The sequence below is a fragment of the Phyllostomus hastatus genome, unplaced genomic scaffold (assembly GCF_019186645.2).
Source record: "Phyllostomus hastatus isolate PE091 unplaced genomic scaffold, TTU_PhHast_1.1 phas_contig_210, whole genome shotgun sequence".
Classification (NCBI taxonomy): domain Eukaryota; kingdom Metazoa; phylum Chordata; class Mammalia; order Chiroptera; family Phyllostomidae; genus Phyllostomus; species Phyllostomus hastatus.
In genome coordinates, this window is record NW_025333737.1 from 10,486,384 (window position 1) to 10,498,993 (window position 12,610).

General features: G+C 40.8%; 1 protein-coding gene across 10 annotated transcripts in view; it reads right to left on the reverse strand.

Annotated features, from left to right (window-relative positions):
* Nucleotides 1-12,610, reverse strand: part of KCNJ16 (potassium inwardly rectifying channel subfamily J member 16) — a 71,803-nt gene that overhangs the window by 40,018 nt on the left and 19,175 nt on the right. For 8 of the 10 annotated variants that reach the window (XR_006785476.1, XM_045837490.1, XM_045837491.1 and 5 more), the window contains exon 1: nucleotides 6,413-6,572. The exons of the other annotated variants lie outside the window; for them this stretch is intronic. The gene's annotated coding sequence lies outside the window, so the exon portion shown is untranslated. Of the gene's footprint in view, nucleotides 1-6,412; nucleotides 6,573-12,610 lie in introns of those variants that run through there. 10 annotated transcript variants of the gene reach the window in all.

The window sequence follows — 12,610 nt, forward strand, 5'->3', positions numbered from 1 at the left end:
TTCTTGACTTTGGCAACAGGACATTTGAGATGTGGAGATAAATCCTTCAATGAAACGATGAGGCTGCTTATCATTCTGACACTATCTTCCTGATATGGAGAAAATGTGAAGTTTTTGAAATACACCAAATCTACCCTTTTAGACAGCTTGATGGAAAGCAAAACCAAGGCAGGAGATTAAGGTGAGAGAATTAGTCAAACATAAACTCATAAAGAAATGTCAGGGAAAACCTATGCAAGGCAATGCAGGTACACAAGCAGTTTTCATAGTACAGCTTTGGCATAATATTTTGAGGCTATTTCCTATTTTTGATGCTTTTTAAAAAAATAATGGATGAGGAATTTTGCTGCCATCAGTGTATCTGTTACTTTTCTCAGCTTAAAAGAGGAGTCGGTTATGCTTCAGCAGGACAAACACCACCTCTGGACCAACGGCTGGTGGCACGTGCACAGGTGCGGTCAGAGGGATGGAAGGACCAAAAGGGCCAGGGGTGACATGGGCATTTGGTTGCTATCCATTCAGCACCACCACCCTCCTGAGTGACATGCAACAAAAAACAAGGGATCTTGGGGAATCTAAGCTTTTCAAAATATCTAGAGTGACTTATTTCCCAGTGTTTACTTTTAAAAACAGAGATAATCTAATGCCAAATAGCCAAAATGAGACTCTAAAAAACTGTTAAAACTTTAACATTTCCAAAGCTTGTTCCTGTGCGTTTATCATGGAAACGTGGCAAAGCAGTTCGAGGTGAATCAATAATGCATATCAAGGTGAATCAAGGTTCTCCCCCACTGCACAGGTAGCTATTTGGAGGCAGGAACTATGTCTCAATCATTTGTTTCATATCCTTAACGGCAGGTGCCAGAGGTGATTGATTTGGATTGTTTTATTTTAGCTCGACGGGGACTGCACGTCCCAGAATTCCATTCCCTTCACAGTTCCAGGTTAGCCTGGGCCATGGAAACACTTTGCATGATGTAAGGCAACAGTGACCTAATAGCCACATTCTTTTTATATCAGAAGGTCAGTGAAGGGCAAGAGGCATAGTGTGGCCACTCACGCAGGTTGTCGCTGACTGTTGGATCATACTGTTGGCCCAGGGCAGCAAGTGGGTGAGTCACAGTCCCCGCTGGGTCTCCTCCTACAGTTACTGTGACTGCTGGGTTACATGATGGAGGGCAGTGGCTTTCCCTGCTGGCCACCCCCCCCCCTTATCTAATTGGAGGCTCAAGGATTCGGACATGGGTTCCATTTCACCCTGGTGGCTCTGGCCAATCTTCCCTGCTTCCCACTTGTCATCTCTCTCCACTTCACATCCATCTGCCATCCAACTACCTGCCTCACAGCTTCAGGTTCAGCACCAGACACAGAAGCAACAGCTTTACATAGATTGTATGACCCATTATACAAGGTCGAATTTTATCATAATCCTATGATAAATATATATTAATAGGCTTAATCATTGGGGCTTCATTAGCAAGGCAGAACCAATAGGAAATGCCATGTTTATTATATAGATGAGAAAACTGACTATGGACAGTTATTACTGTCAAATAATAGTAAACGTGAAATGACAGTAATACTAAAGACTTCTGCCATTGGGTCCAATGTTCTTTCTAATGCACTGTGATGTGTCTTTTGGTCTATCCACTTATCCTTTGGTATATAGAGGAACTGAGCCTTTGCAGGCAAATTCCTAAAACCATCTTAAGCACTCCATTCAGGTATGAAAAGATATTCTGGGCATCTATTACATAGCAGAGTGGCACCAAGTTAACAGTAATGTAGTTTGGGACAATAAAATACAGGGAATGAATGACTTCAAAAGAAAATAGAGCCCTGATAAGCAATGACCAAGTTCTTTGTGTTGGAGACAGTTGTTTTTATTGGAAGAATGTACCTTGCATTGGAACCAAAATGTCCTCTATAAAGTAGGAAAATATCACTAATTCACTTCTTTGATCTCTTCCCTACACTACATATTTCCTATTGAGTTTACTTCCTTTGCCAGAATCTGTCCCAGGTAATGGGGAACTAACTCTGTTTTAGAACTACAGTCCTGAGTGATTTGGGGGTGTATGGGTGAACACTATAAGCATCCCTCGATGTAAGCTACTACCTAGGTCATACTCACTCCTTTATTCCACTTATTACCACTCTGCCTTCACCCTCACACCAAGAACCCTGCACACCAGCCACATGGAACTTCTCACATCTTCCCAAACACATTAGGTTTTCTATAAACCAGACAGACATCTCTCCTTTCTTCTAAAATACAAGTGTGACTTCCACTGTAAGATCTCCCTCAATTCCCCAGGCAAGGCTACATTTTCTGCTCATGTCCTCTCTTGCTAGGCATCGACTTTCCTAATGGCAAGAAACCTATGGCTTGGTCTTATATATCTAGTGCCAAATGGAATGACTACTGCACACCTACTTAGAAGAACGGACCTGCCATTTTTTCAGGTCACCAACACTCTGTCTACTAGATGTTAGTGGGGTCACTGAAGGCTATTATTTTGATGCCCTAAAATAACCAGGTCTACAACAACATGGCAATAATGGTATAGCAATTCTCAAGGTATTACTTTGTTCACAATTAAGAGTCATTTACTTTCCACACAAAAGGAAGCATGAACATTCTAACAGCTAATGTCTACAGGACATATTTTGGACTTCTCACCTCCTGGCTTTGCTCACTCTATATTCCTGTGCTTCTGTTGTACAAGCTGCTCCAACAGATCACAAATTCCATGTACAACTGGAGAAATGGTGTCCACTCTTCACACCAGGAAAACAGACTTGTGCAGGAAAAGCACGCAAAACATTTTCTTCTTACAACAGTATAATGCAGGGAAATATTGTCCTGATTTCTATTGTACTTCATTCCCATGAGTATAAATCACAGCATGTTTTGCTTCTGTTTGGTTTTGTTTGAGTGTGCTTGTTTGTGATTTTGCCTTGTTCAGTTTTATTTTTCATAATATTTCTTTAGCTTTCAAACTCTAAGGCCACTGGTGTAATCTTATCATCAGCTCAATATTGTTATCTAATACAGTTAAATAAAACTTTAGTCATAAGGAAATGAAACAACCTCCTATTCCCACAAAGCCTAAATTTAAATATGTGTAACTCATAAGTCTTAGATAATTTGTTCAAATTAGTCATACAACGTTCCTCTTGAGTGTTCTCTAACCACCCACAAAGTTGGTTCAATTCTGACCCTAACAAAAGGCAAGTAAACACACAGGGAGCAAACTTCTTGACGTGACAAGCCTGGTGTCTAATTACAGCCCCTAATGTTCTGGCACCTTCTCAAACGCTAGTTGCATGGCTGGGGAAGGGTTTTACAGTGCCATCTATAAATAGAACCCAATAGCACATCATGAGAATGCTGTAAGATGGTTCAGTGTGACTTCTAGGCAAGTGCTGGTTGGTGAGAACTGTTACGCTCTTTTTCAGCTGACTCAATGTTCTTCTGGCTTCTGTACAGGAGAACCTTGAATCAGAGATTGACTGAACAATTTATGTGGTTCAGCCATTATGCCAGGTGCCTTGTTTTGTGAAGTTACCTTGGAATTCTTATCCCAATGCAGATACAGAACATGTTGAATTACCCATTGCTTGGAACAGTCTCACGTGTGATGGGAAGAGTACAGATTTTTTTAAAAGACTGGCCATATTTGTGGGTGAGTAAATGTTTTTCTGGGACACAGCCAATTAACTAACCAAGTAGTAATCTAAACCAAGAATGTAGTATCGCAAAAATCATCCTTTAATAGAGCTTCTCAAAATTTTCCATTAAAAAGTGAGAAAACAGAAGAGAAATGAGCTTATAATCTTTATCTCTACCCCAAATCCTGGGAGATAAAGAATATAAGACAAAGAACTCTTCCCCAAGTTCAAAATATTCCAGTCTTAGAGTTTTTCCTCACATTACATGCTAATTTTGAATTCTGACATTATATATGTGTATATATATATACACACACACATGCATATACACACATGTTCACATATATGTGTATATATACATATATGGATATATAAGAATATATCTGTGTAAATATACACACATATACATATATGTGTGTGTGTTATATATATCAGAATACCTTCATTATAAAACTAACTATTGAAACTACTTATCAGTTCAATTATTTAATTCCTCTTCTTCTCCATCCAAATTGTTGAGTTAAATAAATGCTTCCAAAAGGCATGCCATGTGTGTCTAGTGGCTTCTCCTAGCTCCTGACTGATTGCTGCTGTTGTGCAGATGATTCCTTGGAGGCAGGACCCGTGTGCATAAAAAATAAACTACATAAAAATACATGAAAGAATATATAAGAGCCCGAACACACGGCAGAGAGAGCAAAGCTAGTGGAAGAGGAAACAGCCACCAGAAGGCTGTACCGCGGGAGTCCTTCACACTCACCAGCTCTTTGCCTCAGTGAAAAGAAATCACTTCCCCTTTGGCCAAATTGCATTTTGAATTCAGACAAGACTGAGTTTGAATCTAAGACTTGAAGAAGTTACATGACTTTCCCAAGATTGCACAGCCAGAAAGTGGAAAATCTAAGCTTGCTCTATAAAATGAATGTAATAGCTCTTCTCAAAGCTGAGATGAAGACCCAATGGATATAGTATTTAAGCATCCAGAACATAATAAGCACAAAAACGCTTATCTCTTCACCCACCTCACCACACAAGTAGTTATAATCTATCTGATGCCTAAAATCATGAAATTTTCCATCCTGTATTCTTAAAGTTAGGGTTGAGGCCACTTTTCCTGGAACAAGGAAGTAACAGATTACTCAAGGATAAATTCATATGAGACAAAAGGTAAACAGTTTGTCCAAATGGTGGGTTTTTCAAATTCAAAAAAGAGAAGGTTCCACTAACTATATGGGTTGTTTTGGCACCAAATATTTACTCTGGATACCCTTTTATATATCTATTGTTTTCCACACAACTGCACTTTTTGCCAAATACTAATTTTCAACTAATATACATCCAAGCCTTAACTTGGACTCACCATTAACATGTATAATGAAAGAAACATAATTTTTCAGTCCTTGAAAACTTGTTCTCTTGCAAGTCCAAGTGTACTAATTTAGGAAAATGCATTAAAATACCTTACCGAGTGCCCCACCCACTGCATTCTTTTCCTCCAGTGTCAAATGTTGTCACAGTCTTGTTTTGTATGAGACTGATGTCTCAGAGTTACCACAATTCTCGTATTCTCATGTTCTAAAAATAAAGCCAAGCAGGAATTCCCTCAGTTGCTCTAGTTCTCTTGCTGTCCATCTGTCTCTGCCTCTCTGTTCCTCTGTCTCTCTCTTCTCATTTGAATTGAATTGAACTCTGGACCGTGTTCACTCTGAAACTTCTTTTTGGCTTCATTGTAGAACTCCTTACATGATATTCTACAAAACAGCTATGGTGCAGATACAACACCCCGTGTCACTTTATTGCTTAAAATCTGACATAGGGAATGGTTCATTTACATTCTCCAAAGTAAAGCGGCAAAGATACATTAATGTGCTCTTTCTTCTTAAGGGTCTGACTCTTATAGCTATAAGGCTAATATTCAGCAGAAACACTCCAGTCCCTTTTTCATGAAGCTCTTTCTGTTCACATGACTACATAAGAGTGTAATGCATATGATCAAAATCATCTGATTTATAGTAAAATTCTTTCTTACCACCTACACCCGACAACAAGAGACACAGCTCAATTATATACATTACAGAATTCATGGCAGCCAGGGAGAAGGGATAGAAAGTTCTCTGAATAAATACCCAGAGACGGAAGTTCTGCAATTTTAATGGACCAGAAAAAAAAGCTTTAGAGAGAGGAAAGTCATTACAACAGAAGAGAATTCTTTACTTCTTAATTTATGTTAAAATCAATCTAGAAAGTGGATGTTTTTATTCTCTCTCATATCATTATATACAATTCTCAGAAAAATTAACCTATTTTTCTTGAAGTTTTTTAGGTGGTATATAGATGCATATTTCAATGCTTGAAGCTCTATATTCATAAGACAGGATGTAATCATTTGCTTCTGAAAAGAATTATAGAATACTCCATCTGGTATTGAATATGGATATATGATGACATCACTTTTAGACATTTACACATATAATGGCACGAAGATTGTTTAATAAATTCTGTAAAGACTAATTTGAAACTACTTCTGACCAAATCTTCAAAAGAACTCAAGGGATGACACCCTGACTCCTACTTGAAGCACTTGGATAGGAAATGAAATTACCTTTATTGTATTTAATTCAACATTGATATTTATACTGCTGGATACAGAGCACTGCGGCTCCCTAAACAGAATCCAGCATGGGCACAGCATAGGCTGCACGACCCTGTATAATAACAAAAATAGAACAAAGCTTACCTTTATTCACTCTCCCCACAGAAGATCTGTGAGCTGGGTGCCCACGGCTGAGCACTGGGAAAAAACGTTCTCTGGTTAATAATAAAGGAAAGAAAAGGTCCAGACACCAAGAACCTGGGTTAACCATTGACATTGTTTGTTCCTACAATTCCACCCTGGGAATCTCCATGGGTAGCCTTTGGCATCTTATAAAGCGGGCGATAGCCGGTCAGCTGAGACTGAGGTTACCTCCCCACCTCTGTACCTGTGGAGAAGGTACAGTGTGAAGGTCATTCAAGCAAACCCTGACTAAGTTTCCAGTCGGTCAGGGATATAAAGTAGAAAAATTTTCTTGGGCCAGAAATATGCTCAACAATGCCAGTAAGTGACTCAAATATTTACAAACAGGGGTGCTGGGAGCTAACCCATGGAACTCTTCCTGCCGGCTTTCAGACTTTGAGCAATGCAAAGAAACCCTTCTTAACCAGAAGTCTTTGTCTGCATCATAGCAGGTGAGAGTTGAGATTGAATGCCAATGAAAACTGAGACAAGACAACCAGAAATAGCTAAGCATCCATCCCTGCCTTTATTCAACATGCTTTTAGTGATTATTTACCAAGTGCCGCCCAGTTCCAAAGAAGCCCTGAGAAATAGAAGACAGAGACCAGGGTGGAAGGTCCCCTCTCTCCCAAGCCCAGAACTGCAGCTTGAGACAGAGAGGATAAACACAAGATTGGCTGTGGGCCACACCAGAATGTGCAGTCTGTGTGCAGACAGCTCTTCCAGCCCAGCCCCCGGTTCTCAGGGGCGAAAAGGAATGTGGCGGGGGTCATGCAGGTGAGGTGGCTGACTAGAAGTCAGAAAATTGAACGGGTAGGTGTAGAGCTGGCTTTAAAATAGGAGCATCTAAAGAGAGTTCCTAAAAATGTGAAAGGCGTCCACGAGAAACTAAATAACAATTCTAAGCAATTCCAACCCTGGGAGAGGTGTAACCAAGAGCGCTCAAAAGCGGTATTGTACTAGGAGAGGAATTAGTATTTTTTTCTTTTTTCCAAAGAGCACTGGTAACCAGGGGGTCTGGTTGCCCCATCCAGTTTGGCTGACCCTCCAAACTGAAGGGGCCATTTCTAGGTGCTGACCAGAGTTGCTGTTTGGGGGCTGTTTGCTTTGTGTTTCCACTTTTAAAAATATGAACACTCAAGGAAGCAAGATTAGATTTCAATGTTGGTGTCGCTATTTATTAGTTTTGTGACTCTGGGAGCTGCTTAACCTGTGTGCACCTCAGTTTCTTCTCCTGTAAAATGGCACTGATAATGACGACAACAACAACAACAACAACAACACAAACACCAACCTAAGGCAAATCCTTAGTGCTCCAAACCTGTTCAGGCGTTTACATTCTGATGGCACACAAAATGCAACCTGTTCGTTCGTAACAGGGAAAAGATTTTGAACCCTCCAAGGGACCAACCTTGTCAATCACCCATAAATGTCAGTAAAGTACTGGACCCCGAGGTTAACTTCTCTGCAAAGAAATCTGAACACTAGAAAGATATCTATACTTTCATACTAATTACAGCAACTTTCATTCTGGTGTATCCTTAATAAACCTGACTTGATACTTTAGTATGATCAATTACTCTGTTTAATTACTGGCTTGCTGGAAAGCTGAGCTCCCTGTGTCAGTGTTCCATCCAAAAGGACGTTTAAAAGAGCACAGTGATGCACGTAACTCCCTCTGCCCTGCAAGGTGGGTTTCAGGGAAGGTGGCTGTGTTTGGGTGCGTGTTTGGACTGATCTGAGGAGATGAGGCATCTGAACTGCACAGCATGAAAAAGACCACAGAGGAGGCAGCGCAGGAAGCGAGACGGGGAAGCTGGATGTCTTCCCAGCTCCCACTGAGTCATGTCATCACAGTGTGGCTTCATTTCTTTGTTTGAAGTAAATTCCCAGAACATCTGACACACCCATACACACATGTAAGTGGAAAAACAGAGACCTTCAGAGTCTCGACAGAGTCCACGTGGCCCTCAAAGCCTGAGATATCTACTGTGTGGCCCTTTACAGAAAACTGCTTGCCAATCCCTGAGCTTTGTAAATCACACAATTCATTGTTCTTCAAAGACCATGTTCCTCCCTTCTGATTAATGATTATCACATGGGGAACTTCAAGTCAACCAAATTTCTATCATTTAAAAACCTACCTTTCTAAGTACCATCCAGCGACCATGCTCCTTGATCTTCACCCCAAAAAGTTAAAAGTTTATGTCCACACAAATACCTGCACATGGATGTTTATAGCAGCTTTGTTCATAATTGCCAAAACAAAAAGACTTCCCTCAGCTGGTAAATAAACTGTGGTATATCCAGAAAATGAAATAGTATTCAGTGCAAAAGAAGACATGAGCTATCGAGCCTTGAAAAAACATGGAGAAATAGGTACAGGGTGGGGAAAAAGTAGGTTTATAGTTGTTCATATGGAAAAGTACAATAATTAATAAATAATAATAATATGAGAATACACTCTTTGTTTCGCACTCACAACTGTGAACCTACCTTTGCCCCACCCTGTATTGCTTGAGAACACTCTGGAAAAGGTGAATTTACGGAGACAATGAAAAGATCAGGGGGCGGCGGGTGGAGGGCTAACAGAGGCAGGATGAACGGGCAGAGCGCAGAGGATTTTTAGAGCAGTGCAAAGACTCTGCGTGGTGTTACAATGATGTATATAAGTTCCTATAGACTTGTCCAAACCCAAGGGTGAAGCCTTGGGAACACTATGGACTTGAGGTGATAATGAAGTGTCCAGCTAGGCTCATTTTTGCTAAAAAATGTATCATTTCTGGCGAGTGATGTTGGTGATAAAGGAGATTGTCCATGGGTGGGAGCCGGGGTACACGGGGCATCTCTATGCCTTCCCTCAATTTCACTGTAAGTCTAAAACTGCTGTAAAAGTAAACTCTTTAAAAAATCCTATCTTTCCTTCAAGTTTCCTTTAACTAATGCCTTCCTTCCTTGCCTTCTCTAAACGATCTATAGTCATTTTTAAATAATTTCTAAAGAAACAAACTTCTAAACACACTCTCCCTTTCAATCCACACAGTGCGGCTCCTGGTGGCACGTGCCATCTCCTTCGCTGCATCACGAACATGGGTGGTAAGAACCGACTGAAGCTTATTCATCTTTGCATCCAATGAGATGTCTAGCCGGAAGCTGCAGTACAGGAGACACTAAGAAATGCATGCTTTTCCTCATTAAGAAAGTATACAAAACACTTATTATGTTTTGCTCTCCTGACCGTTTCTTCCAGTCCACAGTCTCAATGAGCTTCCTGTACTCCTTGTCCATCTCTCACCCTCCGAAAGCCACAGCCCTCTCGCTGCCCAGAGACTCCACACACCATCAGAGTTTCTCCTCTCTTTATCACCCCAGCTCTCAAAATTCTCCTTCGTTGGGTTCCATTTCCCCCTGAACAACTCTGTGTTTTAGTGTTCCAAGCCCTTTAGAACATAGATGATGCAAAGGAAAAAAGAAAAACCAAAGTTGACTAGAATTTACTTCCTCGAGAAGCAATCCAGTCTAGCATTTCCATAAGCTGAAGCACAATATTTCCGCAAATTACTTAAATAAAAATTATCAAACTGATGGCGTCATTTGAAAGAGCTTGATCCACTGAATGAACTGTGCTAACAGTGGAAAGCTGCATTAGCCTTCCCAGGGTGTGGGGTGGAGCGGGAAGAACACCTTAAAAAATCTCTCCCAGATGATAAGGTTACCTGTGTTTACTGTAGAAAATCTGAGTAAGAGTACAAAAAGGGTGATAAAAACTAATCACAAGCCTCGATTTCCTCTGGCAAACTTTACTCCAGTCTTTTCCTCTGTTGTATGAAGACAGAATTAAGATGCACTTATGTGTATCATTGTGAATCTCACTTCTTAACCTTGTCAAGAAGCTCTCATGTCAGTGCAGAAGGATGCAGTCATGGCCATGGAATTGACAACCTCTGAGACACTCCAGCCCAGTGGGTCTCAGGAAGCCTGAGAGCTGGCTTCTGAGTCGCCCCCACATCCCACCCCCATTGACTGCTGTGATTCACAGGTGTTGTGGGCGTGACCCAAAGTCGTGCCTTAAGACACCTCTATGAACTGTCAAGCATGCCGCAGGTGTGATGAGACATTTAAAGGTATGCCTACACATTCGGTAAATCCTAGTCCTCTGTGAGAAGTGCTTGTAAATGGAAAAGTCGCCACCCTCCTGAAGGAAGTATCTTTTCTGAGGAATGGGAGAGGCACTGATGGTGGCCAACTGGATTTCAGAAGCTGGCATCGGACTGACGGATTTCACTGTGCACAGTACCCTCCAGGTCCAACCACATGGCCACAAATGCCAAGATGCCCTTTTTATGGCCAAGTAATGCATCAGTAGGAGAGAGAGAAACATTGCATGATTTCACTTATTTGTGGAATCTAAAGAACAATGTAGACGAACAAACAAAACAGGAACAGACTCACAGACACAGAGAACAGACTGATCACTTTCAGAGGGGAGGGGAATTGGGGGACTGGGTGAAAGGATGAAGGGACTGAGAAGTACAGATTGGCAGTTACAAAGCAGTCATGGGGATGTAAAGCACAGCATAGGGAATACAGTCATAACCATGCATGGTGCCAGGCGGGTACTGGAAATGTTTGGGGGTCACTTTGGAAAGGATATGATTGTCTAACCAGTCTGCTGTGCACCTGAAACTAATGTAAAATAATACTGAATGCAAACAGTAATTGAAATACTTTTAAAAAATATAAAAGGTGCCCTCATTTGAAAGACTATTTTACTTTTAATTCTACATTTACCTTAAAAGGTCAAGCCCCAAACCCCTAACTTACTTCATTACCACACTGAAGACATCATGAGGAAACACGTGAAGGAGATTAATTTCCCCGCATACGATTTTCAGTTCTTCTTCAATGTTCATGTGGAGGCATGATCCTCTCCTCCTTCTGGCCCTCCTGGCCTCTTTCAAACGGCAGGGATAACTGGTAAAACGGGAGGCCCTGGTTGCCTCCCTCTCTGCCGAGACATTTTTTCCCCTAACACTTTCCTTTCCCCCACCCCAATAAGAATTAAAAGTGATATTTCTTTTGACAGCTGGTAACTAATCCCACCTTAGCAGGAAGGAGAACAGGAAGCCGGCAAAGGAATTTTCCATTCCTATGTCTCTTCTAATTTTTTTCCACATCAGGTACTTTTCAAACTCTAGACATTTCCAGGAGTCTGTATAGCTTCTTGTTTTGTCTAGCGGAGTCACGTGCCCTTTCACTTCTCCTGTGCGGAGGAGAAATCTGACTGGGCTGATGTTTGTATTTGGAGAAGGGAGAACTTGAGAACTTCTGAATCTCCTAAGGAAATATAACTGAAATGTGATGCCTTTGCTTATGCAGAGGGGATTTTTCCTTGGTAAAGATCAAGTTCACACAGCTAGTCTCTCAAACCACAAATCAAAAAGCCCCGTATCATAATAACTACAACTCCGACTCTAAAAGTTTCTGCTCAACTGTCTTTTGCCTGCCTGCCTGCCTGCCTGCCTGCATGCCTTCCTTTGTTTCTTCCTTTCTCTTCTGTTTAAATACTAAAGGGCTCTCTGTATATTATGATGTTCCAAGCCCAGCAGAATGCATATGATAAAAAGTGGGGGCGGGAGGAGGAATCAACTTGAATTTTTTTCCTTAAGCAGTAATCCAGTTCAGCATTTTCATAAGATAATGCACAATACTGCAATAAATTATTTTTTAAATGATGAAATCACAGTTTCTTAAAGGTGGTGATGTGTACAAAATGTGAATCAAATGTACATTATGTAAGTTGATGTCATTTCAAATGAGACAATTAAATTAAGATGATGTCTGCTGCATCGTGCTAGGTTCCACATAAGTAACTAAAAAACTGAAGTAGATTTTTTCTGAAATTTTCCAACTGTATAATTTTACTGTGGTGATGAAATTAGAACCTAAATAAAAACAATAAGACACTTCTGAGTGTATACTAGTAGCAGATACTGTTTTAGACACTTTTTATGTGTATCCTTGCTCATTTTTTCACCTTTAACCAATGGAGAAACTGAGTCAGGGACAAGCATCTTATGTTATCTGTCCAAGGCTCCATGTCTAACAAATAATGACCCTCGGATATGAACCCAGGTGGTCTGGCTGCTGAACCAGAGC